Source organism: Herpailurus yagouaroundi, unplaced genomic scaffold (assembly GCF_014898765.1).
Source record: "Herpailurus yagouaroundi ecotype Mexico unplaced genomic scaffold, PumYag 140, whole genome shotgun sequence".
Classification (NCBI taxonomy): domain Eukaryota; kingdom Metazoa; phylum Chordata; class Mammalia; order Carnivora; family Felidae; genus Herpailurus; species Herpailurus yagouaroundi.
Window position 1 is genome coordinate 61,789,810 of NW_024412395.1, and position 15,239 is coordinate 61,805,048.

Consider the following 15,239-nt stretch of genomic DNA (forward strand, 5'->3'; position numbering starts at 1 on the left):
TTTGGGGCATCTGACTTCCTACCCTTTATAAACTCTATGTATTCAATAAAAATTCAATTAAAAAATGAAAAAAAAGTGGAGCTTGATATTTTGAACAGCACTAACTGAGAGCCCTTCAGATGTTGACTGAGCCCAAATGTAACTTTTTCTAATAAGGAAAGCCATGTAACAAAGGCTGTTTTCAAAAGCCAGAGGACCAGCACTACTAAACAGACCACATAGGACAGCTGTACAAGTTCAATAGTGAAATAATTAGACATTCCACACTGCTGCCATTTGATATGAGGTGCCCAGACAAGGTCTCTGAGGCAGTAAAACAAGGGTCAGTAACACAATGAGAAAAAAAAAAATAGTGTGAAAGGAATGAGTAATACTGAATGGAATTAAGATTCTGCACTTGCTTCACCAAAGATTTATAATCAAGAAAATCTCAAACCTAAATAAAGTAAGGCCTGGAATGTTGGAAAGCTTCAGAGATGGGAACATGTGTGAGGCTGCCAAATGGGTCATTGTTTCTAAAAATGATGTGTCCCAAGATGACAGCAGACTTGTTTTTCAGACAACTGGCATTCATTTATGTGATTGCTCCAATACTCTCTTCTTTCTTGATTTGTCCAGAATATGTTCCGTTCTGACAAGACTGGAGAGCAAGCCACATGTGTTGCCAAACTGAAGACTGAGACTGTTTCGGGCTTTATATTTTATAAATATCATTTTCATTTGGTAAATGTTACTATAATATTTGGGAAAGGAAGGCGAAATAGGTCAGACTGCACATTTCATTCAGTACTCATTTCAGAATGCTCAGAGCTCAGAGACTATATATAAACAGCTTCCTGCTAATGAGCTCTTTTTATGTAAGTTCAAAGGACTAATTATTATCTGTATATTTTAGTTGTTTTTCTTCCTGATATTTCCTTAAACAGAAGGCTTTCCAGTTGCATTTGCCTTTGATATGCATCTGTTAGATTTTATTTTGTTCTCATTTGATTTCTTGGCTTTATCCGTGGTGATTGGAAAAGGTTTGGTGTATGGCTACTCACTATTTTCCTAAGACTTATCTCCAGAACATTTACATGTTGTCTTCTCCTATATCCTTGTGGTTTCCTCACTCCTATGTCTACCCCAGCCAGCCACTTTCTGTGTCCCTGTCTTAATTAAAGGTGTCGCTATTTACACAAGGCTGGGAGTCCTCCTCTGTCATAGCTACTTTACCGCCACATGCAGTCAATCACCCAATCTTGACAGTTCTGCTGCAGAAATTTCTTCAGAATCTGTTGCCTTTTCTCCTTTCTCATCATCTGTCTACGAGGCTATTGGAATGACTTTCTCACTGGCCTTCCTATCATGATTCTGCAGCCCCTTTCTCTTCTCCCATCCCCCTCACACCTCTCCTGACCACTACTGTCCATTGATTCTCTGGTTCAAGGCTTCCATTCACCTCCAATTGCGGCAGGATGAACTGCCATCTTCTTCCTGCGCCCTCTGCTTCTAGCCACTCACCATTTCATGACTTTCTAAAATTCTATGCCCTTTTACCGCTCTGTGTCTTGATACACGCATACCTTGAGCCTTGAAAGCCTTTCTTCACTCTCTTTGCCAGTCCTTTTTGTTACTGAGATCCAGCCCAAATGTCTATCATGATTCCTTTCCTTGCAATACCAGGCAGAACGGGCTGCTCCTTGAAGTCTGTTGAAACCGATGTCATGGCAAGTGCTGTGTTTCATTTGGAATCATCTTTCTACACAGCTGCCTCTGACAATTCTGTGAGTTCTGTGATAGCAGAAACTGTTTTATTCATCTTCTTATACCTGCCCCCAAGCACAAGTCCTGGCACAGAGTTTGGGTACAAAATGATTCTGTAATACAGACATTTCAAATTGCTTATAAGCTTTAATAAGAGCAAGTCTTCTTTCTGTCAGCACTTTCTGAGAAAATGCTACGCACAGGAAATGATTTTTAGCAGCAAGAAATTTCTGTATAAAATCAACAAATGAAGCTACAAAGGCAAGGTCATAAGTGGGAGAACACCCTGCTAACATCCATCCATCCATCTATCCATTCATTCAACAAATGCTTTTGAGCATCCACTCAGTGCCAGGTACTGATGCTAGATGCATCAATGATTAGAGCTCTGGGGAAAGACTGAGAAGCCTTTCTTTATAGGCATACCTGGAAACCCAGCTAATTCTACCAGCAGTATACTCTGGGAAAATGAGTAATAGATTTGTATATGTATACGTTATACAAGTACATACATACATATGGAGTGATATTCAAAATGTTTTAGCCATCAATCAGATGGCTACATTTATTTTCCCCTGAAGCTCTTATCTACAGAAAACATATGGAAAAAGGTAGGAGAAGGCATAGTAAGATGATCTACCAATGAGGCTAGGACCTAGGGTGCAGCTTTGAAGAGGGAATTTAAGTCTCCATCTTTATTTCTTTCCAAACTCACAGGGAGAAAAATCAGTAACAAATTAGAGACTAAAGCATCTTTATTTTTATTTTTTTTATTGTTTGAGTCGCCACACACCATTGGTAACTGTTTTCTAAAGACTATCAATCTTTGTGCTAAAAAACATGGCATTACTTAAAAAAAAAAAAAAAAAAAAAAAAAAAAAGAAGTGGCCTTTTGTGTAAAGCAGGGCAATGGTCAACCAAGAGAGATGATAAACCCAACTCTTACAGGCGGAGCTGATAATGATCAGTCAGTTGCATGCTATTTCACAGCTGATACCTCTTTCAACAACAATAACAAAAAAAAAAAAAAAAAAAGGAAAAAATGATATTAATTGCAAAAGTTTCACAGATGTCTACAGCAGTTGACCAGAGCTCCTGGGTTATTGCTTGTCAGACTATTAATGGGTTTGGCTAACCATGACAGTCATTACTTTTCCCCCTCCTGTGAGCTACTTTCTGTGTAATTTATGCATAGGTTTTGCCAAGATTTGACAACTTTCAGGATATTAACATAAAATTAGACTGCAGAGCTGAACAATGGGTGGCTTTAAAATTAGCTGTGGTGAAAACCAATCAAACAGAATTGGCTTTTCCTTTGCATTGCTCCTAAGTTTATTATTGTTGTCTTCCTTTCCACATATAAGAGATCACGTCAGCAATTCTGCACAGATCAGAGGAAGGAGGAAGGTCTGAGAGAGGGATGCTATCCCATGACCTCCGAGAAGAGGCCCTTATAACCCAGGCAAGCCTCCGCTAGATAGAATGCCTGACAATGGCCGAAATGAACTTGTGTAGCAACCACTCCTGAAATTTATCAAAACATATTCACATTGTGAAGCTCATCTGAGAGGAGAACTTTGCCTTTGCCATCTCTCGGTTCCACACAGCTTGCTCTTGAATGCCATTACAGAATGCGATGTGCGTGTTAATAAGCCAGGACATCTGGTAACCAGCTTTTTTCTGATTCATTAACCGACACTGCTTCTGTGGCCAGGGGGGATGAGAGGAGAAACTGGAAGGTTTTGCTTTTAGCAAACGGGCACTTGATATATGCCTTGCTTCTTTGGTCTTGCCTCGACTTTTAAACTTTACTCCAAGGTTAGCATTTAAATGCAAGCAACCTTTGGTGAGCAGTGTTTTGTACAGAAAACAAATAGTACTGAAATAATTCTATACAGGCGGAGAAGGCAGGAAAGAGGAAACAAATCTTAGAAATCTTATAGTCCAAATCCTATTTCAAAGCAGATGAGGAAGTAAAGAACTTGCTTTGGATCACACAGGTATAATTGTGACAAAGCAGGGGACAGACCCCCACATCTCTTGACTCTGGATCCAGCCTTCTACCTCAGCACATAGTTTTCACTCATTTGCCTTATTGTTATTTTTTTAGGTCACCAAACATTGCCTGCTTGATTTTTCTTTTCTGACCTCCCATTCATATGCCTTTAGAACATTGAAGCAGACTACAAGTGCTGAATCAGTCCTCGTGCCTCCTCTAATAAGTGATTAGGGGCCCATTCAAGCATTTATAAAAGGTACTTAGGGATAGTTAATTTCAACTTTTGAAGAATGGACAACTTCAATCCAGGTTGTGGGTAACTCCAGGGAATAGAATTAACTAACTAGAATACAACGAGAAAAAAAGAAAATAGGGCAAGGTTATAAAAACCTCCCAACAATCGAGATGTTTAAAATTAAAAAACAAATACTATTATCCCCATCAGAAATAAAAACAAAACAAAACGAAACAAAAACAAAAACAAAAACCTGATTGAAGTAAATAAGCCAGGTCCAAATGCTCGAGAGAGTGATTTGAGTAAAAGAAGTCTGACTTGATGGTACATGTTGGGCGATGAAATGGACAATGAAGTTTCCATATGTTGTTTTTATGCAGTAATTAGAAACTGTCACACACCGTTTCATTTTTTCATTTCCTTGGGCTTATTTGCATGTTGGAACTTCCTTTGGAGCAGAATGGAGAGCATCAAACTGGCACCCAGTTGAAATGAGGAGCAGTGGCTTGTGGGCGTCCTCCCCAGCTCAGAGGCAGGAAGGAAGCCAGAGGCAGGTAGTGTGGGGACGCCGAGGACAGCGAGGCTGCCAGCGGCGCAGCTGCCCTGGACGCCGTTCACATGGAGCCTCACCCTGCCTGGGTTGAAACGCTAACCGAATCTTCCAATTGGTCTTTATGGAGCACTTTGGCTCCCCTAAGCTGATCTGCCCCTTGAAGCACTTTCATTCCATCCCGATTACCTTTCCTTTTCTATTTGCCTGGGCAGACTTGAAGGCAGGTACCCAATCTCCCAATCTTCCCTATTGCCAGGCACACTATGGTTCCTATGGGGCCTTCACAAATAGCCTTTTCATGTCTGCATCCTTATTTTCTAATTTTTTCTCTTTCAAAAAAAAATCATCAGCACTGTAAAAACAAAAAAATGAGACCAAAGCTGCTTCCAGTTAATAAGGATTGTTGCTGCAAGTTGTAAACTCCAGAAGTCTTTTGAATGTCAATTGCGTTCTTAAAAATCTGCTGCTCTCTACTACTAAGCTGTTACTAGTGAAAGGAGAAATCCCAGGAAACTGGAGGTGGAAAGAAACTTCATTTGTCTAAGATGGATTATCTATCTGAACAGCTATTCAACACAATATTAAATGACCTGGAACTATGAGAATTGAATTTGACTTATGACATGGTAAAAAAGTTTCCGAAAGGAGTTGTCAGAAATTCCTTGAGAAGTTTAAAGTGCCATCTTCATTAAATCATTGAAGTAAATTATTTAAAAATAAGCATCAAGAAAAACAGGCCTGTAATTAACTCCACCTCCAGAGGCAAGCAAGCATTGTGACTATTTTGATACCTGACTTTTTTTGGGTATGAATATTTAGATATATTTATATATAAATTTTTCACAAAAAGTTGATTAGTAATGAAGCTAGTGTTTTAGAATACTTCTTTGGCATAAAAGACATCAAGAACATGTTTTCATGACAAATATTTCTACATTATTTTAATGGCTGTAGAGCATTCGAGCATATAGGTATTCCATATTTTACTTAGGCAATCAATCTCCGTTTCATAAGACATCTAGATTGTTTTAAAATTTTTCCTGTTATAATCAGCATAATGATCATTGTTGAATATTCATCTTAATTTTTTAATTTATCTTTATTTCTTTGGGGATATATTTTCGAAGGTGGAAGTGCCCAGTTAATGTTCTTTTTGCCCATTTTTAAGGCTTTTGACACATATTACCGTTTGCCTTCCAGAAAAGTTGTATTAATTTAGAATCCCACCAGCAGAGCATGGCGCACTGTTTCCTTGCTCCCCTGCCAACGCTCAGCGTTATGGTTCTTTTTAATCTTTGCTAATCTGAGGAGTGAAAAATGGTGTCTCTTTGTTGTTTTAATTAATTCATCCCTGAAACTAGCATTTCTGAAGCTAGAATGGCACCCACTCGCTCCTATACATGATTGCATGTCAGTAGTTATACCTAGAATTCATTATTACTTTATTTTATACGACAGTCACGGTTTTATAGCAGGTCAAACTAATCTGTTTAGGCCACAAAGCTGTTTGATCTCCTAGGAAAATACAGACTTATGTAAATAAAGCATGGGGGTTATCTTTTTCCTTGTGTCTTGGAAAATACAAAATACAATGATATTTAAAAGCCCTCTTCTGCTTGGTACTGACGGGGAGAGGAGAGAGATAGTTGGAAGATAACAATGCTATTGGTCAGTCCAGTGGAGGGCGTCCATTGGCTACAGCACCACTGCTAGAGGTGACTGTGTTGGTATCTGTAACATGTTGATGTGTGAAGTGAAAAAATGAATCCTATTCCTCAGGAGAGTCCTGCATATGTCAAGTATATTGTCTCATTAAGCCAATCCATTTATCAACCCACTGAATGCCAATTAAATTGCACAGGATGGTGCAGGTATATGGTGGGCTGTTGGTGCCAAACTTTATTACAGCTGAGCTTTTCTGGCACAGTATGTTCTACCCAGCAAAATGGCAGGCATATCAAAGCCAAATTCAATGTTCTTGAAATAATGCCTTTAAAGAGGACGAAATGCCACAACCTGGCAGAAGAGAATGTGAAATGTAATGTCAATTCTTAGTGTACTTTTAGTTCCAATGAAGATGTCAAGGCTCAGATCCAGCCAGTGCCAAATGTCTTCACAGCGTGCAAATTAGATCAGTGTAATTTCATCAGGAGAATGATCAGACTCTGCCGTAGCTATGGTTGAATTCACTGCTTCTGCCGAGGGCTGAGCTGAGGACTGGGGGCCAGCTGAGCTCACACTGCCATCCTCCGAAAGAGAAGGAATCTGATTTAATGTATTGTTCTCTTGCTGCCACTGTTGAAAGACAGCCCCACCTCTCAGAAATATTGCTAAATGAGCATCTAACATAGATTACATTGATTTTGTTTGGAATTAAAAAAAAAAAATCTGTTCAGTGAAAATTAAACTCCAAGTAAGTAAAATACTAAGCCAGCTGCCAAGAGGATATTAGAAGCAGGAGAGTTTTATGTTTGTCATTAAATACGAGATTTGCATGGAAACATAGATATTGGTATTAAATACTTCAAGTATTCAAGTTCCAGGTATGTTTGCAAATATGTATAATCTAATACATTGATATGATGATACATATTCTTAAGAGGCGCTAAACGTAAATAAATGGGTAATATAAAATAAGAAATACTGAAAATCTCTAAAAAAAACCCCAGTAAGAATGCTACAACTAATTTTCAGTGTTAAGTATAGGAGAAATGGGACAGGGTATATATCTTGGGAAGGGCGCTATAAGTGATTTAACATTTGAAATAAATTGAAATAAACAAATTTTATAATGAGGGGACTTATCATCATGAAATTGTTTGCTTTTTTGAAACTGTTTCTTAATGCAGCACTGCTATATATATTCCTGAAATGTTATTCTGGTTTAAAAATGGATTTTTCCTTTCTTTTTCACATATAGTTTCCTATCAGAGTAAGAGTATCAGAATTCCTCTTCAGATTTGTTGCCGTGTCCTCAGTAAAGACAAAACAGAAATCCCAACAGCTAAAGAATTTTTAGTGTTTCATGTTTAAAGAAGTTGTGGTTGATCTTCAGCATTTTCAAACCATACACATTCTGCTAATACAATAATAAAGCACATTGTTTTAATTTTATTTGCATAATATTTTTAAAGTTTATTGTACAGTCTTTTTAAAATATATAAACAATGCAAACTAATGAAGAGGAAAATAAATATTACCTGTACCTCATAATAATGCTAATACTTTCATATATTTTTTCTAGTCTTCAGTCAGCATACACCTGACTTTTTTCCAGTTGAGTTTCTCTTGTTTACATAGTTTTATCTCCTACTCTTAATATATCATGAGCATTTTCTATGCCATTAAAGAGTCCTTAAGGGGCGCCTGAGTGGCGCAGTCGGTTAAGCGTCCGGCTTCAGCCAGGTCACGATCTCGCAGGTCCGTGAGTTCGAGCCCCGCGTCGGGCTCTGGGCTGATGGCTCAGAGCCTGGAGCCTGTTTCCGATTCTGTGTCTCCCTCTCTCTCTGCCCCTCCTCCGTTCATGCTCTGTTTCTCTCTGTCCCCCCAAAATAAATAAACGTTGAAAAAAAAATTAAAAAAAAAAAAGAGTCCTTAAAATTATTTTAATGGTACAGAATACTCTATTGTGTGTAACCTCCCCTATTACTGGATATTTGTGTCAGTAGTTAGCTATTTACCTTCAATAAATCTTTGCCTGTATCTAATTAATTTCTTAGGACAAATTCCTAAGAGGTGAGGAAATTTAAAAGTGTGAATTTTCAAGGTTCTTATTACTGCCATGCAATTTCTCAGAATCTACCTATAAATCTACAACTAAGAAGCCCCAAGAAAAAAATATCTTTACAAAATCATATCCATAAAATAATTCCTTTTTATACACCAACAGCCATATTATGTCTTCTATAGTTCAGACCTTAAATTTAATAGAAATGGGATTAAAAATAGTTAAAAATGCTCTACTAAAACTACCTAAAGTCTGAGAGTAAGATTATGACTACCTTCTTTCTGTTATTTCTTTTCACTAATGAAAAATGTGCATGCTCAGTTACCGGAATCTAATTCCACCAATTGATACAATTACTGTAGAACATAGTTAAAGTCAATGAAAATGATTTTCCAAGCCTTGAAACTATTTTGACATTCTCCCAGTAGATTTAAGTGGTATAGACAAACCGATAATTTACTGAAAGCTAGTGTTACTTTGAATTACTTTTCCTTCCTTTATATTTCTTCAAAATCATTTAGACTCCACTGTGGAACTTGCTTTCGTTTTCTATTTTAGCAATAGACACAAGACCCAAGGCTATCTCTGGGGCTTGCCAAAGCCCAGATGCCAAGCCTTGGAACATTCTAGTAGCAACATCTGGCCTTTTGGTGAGCTCCACAGGCAGTTATGGACTCAGCTCAGAATTGCCTCTGGGGATGTCACATAGTCAAATAATCTACTGATATTTGGGCTGGGTGCTCTCTGAGGAAACATTTGTCTTTCTGCTCGCTTTGAATATGTAGCAGATAACATTAGAGCTATTTATTATGTATAAAAATAATGTTTTCTATAAGAGACAATTTGTTTTAAAATCTTACTTTGTTACTTTAGTTGGTAGTGTTGCATTCCCTGCTAGTTTCCAGCTGTTTGTGACATTTTTCAGTAGTCAAGAGAGACACTGACTATTTCCATTCTGGATAAATTTTGAATTGCAACAAATTTATGAAAAGTGGCCAGTTTTGCATTTAGAGGTGGCTTAAATTATTGATGATAATTGAAAAAAAAATGATAGGTACCTCCAAGATATTTCCTCAAAAATAAATTTCCTAGTTTATTGTGTTAAGAATATTTCCTAAGTATATGCAACGCTGTGATCCACTCTGATAATTGGTTTCCTGTCGTTAGAGAGCTAAAGATCTGTTTTAATGTCCTTTTCAATCAAGAGATTAAAATCCATGTTCAAACAACACCAGTAATGAATTTAAGGTTATCAATTTAGCATAAAGAATAATCCCAACTGTTTCCCTTTTTGAGTATGCAAGATTAATCAGACACAAGAAAAAATACAATCAGTGTAATGCCTCCAACAATTGTCTATTTTTCAAGGGAAAAGACAAAAATGCATTATGAATATTTTGCCTAGTATGTGAAAAACAAGACCTAAGATCATGTCAAAACCACATGAATTTCTTCTGATAAATATTTTATCTATCTATCTATCTATCTATCTATCTATCTATCTATCTATCTTAAGGATTTTATTTTTGAGTAACCCCTACACCCAACATGGGGCTTGAACTTATAACCCCAGGATCAAGAGTTGCATGCTCCATGACTAAACCAGCCAGGTACTCCCCCATCAGTTTTAGAATTTGCTAGATTTTAGTTTCTTAATCAACTCTGCTTATTGTAATATTACTGTGTAGCTCATTTGCATTGGTAATGAACTGTTCAAATATTTATACTTCCTTAAAAGTATATTTCCCAAGAGAGTTTAAAAGAGATATTTGTTTCCATTTATTTGGAATGTTTAATATTTTTTAATATTTTTCAAAGAAGACACTTTTAACATGGTCTTTGAATTACAGTACTGAATGAGTGGTTAGTATTTTCTAGTGTAGATTCAAAATTTTTACATATAAATGTCTTATTCTGCAATTAAATCCAAGGGATTCCCTGTTAGATGTCAATTGAATATTTACCCACCTTTCAAAAGAAGTAGGAAAAATCCCTGTTACCAGGTCATTTAAATGGAGTTTCCCTACAATGTCTAAATGATTAAGATTGAGGATCAATGATAGAATGTGGATAGATGGTTCTTAAGCAAACTCAGTGCAATGGGAATTAGTTTAAAAAAAATTTTTTTAAGGTTTATTCGTTTTTTTCAGAGACCCATCGTGGGTGCGGGAGGGGCAGAGAGAAGGAGACACAGAATCTGAAACAGGCTCCAGGCTCTGAGCTGTCAGCACAGAGCCCGACACAGGGCCCCAACTCAAGGATGGCGAGATCATGACCCGAGCTGAAGTCAGACGCTTAACCGACTGAGCCACCCAGGCACCCCAATGCAATGGGAATTATTGATTGGGTAGTAAAATGGCAGCAAATGGCCAGTTGAAGACATTCAGGTTTTGATATTTCTGCTTTATTATAAAGGGGATAATTTCTCTTTTAACTAAAGACTTAGAAACAACCCAGTTAGCCCATGTAACTTGAATTAATATATCCTGTTTTGTAAAACTATCAACTTGAACAAAACTATAACTAATTACCGTGTGAACCAGACGACTAAGAAGTCTTCCTGTGTGCACTTGGCACCAGGCTCAAATTCAACAACACAGAAATTATTGAACTGTGTTTAACTTTGCTCTTTTCCCTTCAAATCTATCCTTTCTTCCAGTTCTTAAATATGCACTTTCTCATTGGTTTCTTATCCCTATGGGTGGGTGGGGTCTGAAATCTGCCATAGTACTATCACTGGTCACAACTTTCTCTTGTCACTGGTTTTACTGATCAGTGGGGATTTGGGGTTAGAGTAGCCTTGCTCCACTGTTTCTGACTCCAATTCAAATGGTCATTCTAGTAGTCTGGAAAAAAATGGGAACAACCTTTTATTTTGTCCCTATAGGAAGAAAAAAGTCTTTGGGCTAGAAATCAGCAAACCAAATGCGGCAGGGACAGCGATCCGTCTCTGCTTTGGTGCTGTCACAGGGGATCCCTCATGCCCATCTTCTCCTTCACTTGGGAGCAGTGACAGAACCAGCATGCAGTCTCTAGCTAGTGCCCTGGACCAAAGCAATAAACTGCAGCATGGGTGGGATGCCAGGCAGGAACAGGGAGGTGGAGACAGAGGCTCATTGCGGTTTCCTGTGTCCTGGAAGGGTGGATACACTCTGAGAAATAGAGAACAGTAAAGTTGCAAGCTTAACATAGGGTAAGAATATTCAGGCCTTGAAACTCTGCTGGTAGGGTAAGGATTAAGAAGCAATTATAACTTTTTATACAGAGAAGAGACATCTGTGTAACTATAGGGTGCTTGTAATTTTCACCTTTCGGCTTTCTTGTATTTTTCTCTTCCCGTACCTTTTATTACACCTTACCTCTTTTTGCTCTTCTCTTGAAAAGTTCTCATCAGGCGATATCAGCAAGGTGGCAGAGCCAGAACTTCTGAAAACTTTCTCCTCCATGTCAGCAATGAGGAAACTGGAAAACAATGATCAGAATCAACTTTTTCAAAACTTTGGAAATTAACTGAAGGATTTTAGCATTTTGAGAAGAGTTCATTCAAGTAAAACATCTAAATCATGATAAGAGCAGTGAGTTTTGTGGCATCTTAACTTACCCTATTCTTTTTTTTTAAGTTTATTTATTTTTGAGAGAGAGAGAGAGAGAAAGAAAGAGAGAGACAGAGAGAACACAAGCAGGGGAGGGGCAGAGAGAGAGGGAGACACAGAATCTGAAGCAAGCTCCAGGCTCTGAGCTGTCAGCACAGAGCCCGATGTGGGGCTCGAACTCATGAACTGCGAGATCATGACCTGAGCTGAAGTCGGATGTTTAACCAACTGAGTCACCCAGGTGCCCCTTAACTTACCCTTTTCTTATCTTCACTCCCCAGCTCAGTGGTAGCCTCAAAAACTAACAGCCCATAATCACAGTGAAAACCAGCAGTCTGGAAGCCTCTAGAAGGAGCAGAACACAGTTAATGTTCCTCCAAAGTCCCATTCCCAGAGAACCGTCATTAGTTGACCTATCTAGTGGTTCTCTTGAAGACCCTCCCTGCAAAATTTTCTTTATTTGGCCTGGCTAGAATATTCACTGGTGTGAATTTGTAAAAAATTTCTGGGGCATTTGCAAAAAAGCAATATAGGAAGTTGTTAATATTGTGGTTTTATCCAGTGTCATGGATAAAATTTGGAGCAAACAACAGGCTAACTAGAAAGCTTATAAAAGGAAAAGTTGGGAAATATGTTTGTAGGGGGTTGGACAAGCTGTTACGTATCCCTGGTAATCTAGAAAGTTGTGCATGTGCCCAGGGCTATGTACAATTTTTAAGAACAACCCTAAAAGGCACTAAGTTCTCACTCCTGGCTGACCTTGAGGTTCTGCACAAGCAGGAAGTAATGGCTAAGGCAGAGTTCTTACCTGTCTGGCTCAATGACCAAGGCATACTCCAATATGCACATAGACCCCTTTTTCAAAAATTAGGAGATTCACCCGGTTCTAGGCATTAGAAGAAATCTCTGCCTAATTATGAGCTGACTGCTAACCTAACAGATCAGAGATTTTAGGGGCCAAAAATGACAAAGAATACAGACTTTATGGAATTAGGTAAGAAAAGTCACCAAACAACAGCAAATAACAATAACAACAAACCCAGGGGAGGTAGAGATTCTCATTTCCATAGTACATACATTGTATTATTAAAATGTCAAATTTTCAACAAAAAGTTATGATACATGGCAAGAAGTTATAAATTTGGCTCATGATATGAAAAAAGGCCATCAGTAGAAAATGAACTATAGAAGCTCAGCTATTGGACTAATTAGACGAAATCAGCTATTCTAAATATGGTATTTAAAGAACTAAAGGAGAGTATGGCAATGATGCCTCTTTATGAAGGATAGTTTTACTGGTTATAGGATTTTTAGCTGACATTCCTTTTCTTTCAGCACTTTGAATATTCATTCCTCAGCTTTTTGGCCTTAATGGTTTCTAGTGAGAAATCAGCTGTTAATCATATTGAGAATTCCTTGGGTGAGATGTTTCCTACTAGAAAGTGGTATGTCTTCACTTCATTTGACTTAGAGTGATTTTATAGGTTTTTTTCCTTAAAAAAACACAAATTAATGGCTCAGTGGTTACTATACATAACAACTAATGAATTACAGATCTGTTTTCTTTGATAAACATGATCTTTATAGACCTGGCCAGACATATTAAAATCATCATTCTAAGTAATAATGGTGTTAAGAAAAATTATCCAAAACTTAGGAATTAGATGAAGTAGGATTGCATGTTCTTTCAGTGTTATACTGACATATCATCCACAGGACCACTCAAAGATTAATTATCTAGAGGAATGGAGCTTTGTTTATTCAATTGTTAACTATTGATTAAGGCCCAGGCTTTGTGAAGTTTCATATTAACTTATAATATTTTTTTTGTAGAGATACAAATGAATTCTTCCTGGTATAAAATATTGTGATTGTATTGACTGTAGACTATTATGTTCTTTTGTATTTAACCTAGCAATCTTATTCTGACTTTTCTTCTTCATTCCCTGTAAATATCCAAGTCCTCAAATATTATTTGATCAATTTTATCATCCTGCTAGCTCAATCATTAGTGAGTTCAGTAAATATTAGATATGTGCTTTTTCTATATTTGTAGAAGATTATGTTAGTTCATTTGACATTTCATAGTACTAAGTTGTCCAGTTTTCGGAAATCTTTTCAAGACTCATACCATAATTAATTTTTTTTCAACTCCAAAATATTTTTCAGAAAATAAGTCCATATTTAAAGAGAAATGTGAGACTTGTACATTTCAGAACAACTTACTTTCTCCTGGTCCAGTGCATTAAGTATGCATAATGAACAGAGAGCCTCACAGTCATATGCCCCTATCTGCATCTATTTCTTCAAAGGAATGCGAGTTCTATGTCCTATTTTCACCCACAGGCATGTCCTTGAAGAGATATTTATGAAGTGGAGAAATAAAGGATTTCAATTCAAATGATGTAATAGCAAATCTGATTAATGGAATCCATGTGAAATTCTTGACATTCATTTTGCCTTAATTAAATGCCTGATCATGACGCCCAGATGTTAGATGTTAGATTTTTTTTTTTTTTTAATGAGGGCATGTAATGTGTAAACTTTTGGTCTTTCTTCTTCTTTTGGAGACTTAAATTATTACCCGTCTTGAGATTCCCTTAAATTTTACTGTATACACAAATCACTTCTTATTCAAGAAAGGTTAACAAAAATGTTTTTGAATAAAATTGATTCACTAATGTTGAAGAATGCTGAGATGATAAGATAACCAAAAAAAAAAAGTAGCTCTAATTGTTGGTATATCCATCTATAATTATTGTCTAGAAAAAATATTAAAAAACAAATTAACATGTAGTCAAAAAGGAAAACATGCTTCAGAAGTTGTGTATGGGGGCGCCTGGGTGGCGCAGTCTGTTAAGCGTCCGACTTCAGCCAGGTCACGATCTCGCGGTCCGGGAGTTCGAGCCCCGCGTCGGGCTCTGGGCTGATGGCTCAGAGCCTGGAGCCTGTTTCCGATTCTGTGTCTTCCTCTCTCTCTGCCCCTCCCCCATTCATGCTCTGGCTCTCACTGTCCCAAAGATAAATAAACGTTGAAAAAAAAAAAATTAAAAAAAAAAAAGAAGTTGTGTATGAAAAGTAGAAAATGACAGACATGATATATATGGGTTTTAAGAAATGGAAAAGAAAGAAAAGCAAGGATGCCATCAGTTTCACTGAAGCCATGAGGCTTACATGGTAACCACAGAGCCAGAGAGACTTAAATTCTTGACATTATAGTCCTTGGCTTCTTATCTTTGGTGTCACAACTATAGATTTATTCCTAATATCATATTCAGTTTTTAAATTCTTCTGTTTTATGAATTACCTGGATTTTCAACTTTTTTTAGTATATCTCTAAACACCAATAATATCATACTTAATAGGTTTTCCTTTGAGTTTTTTAG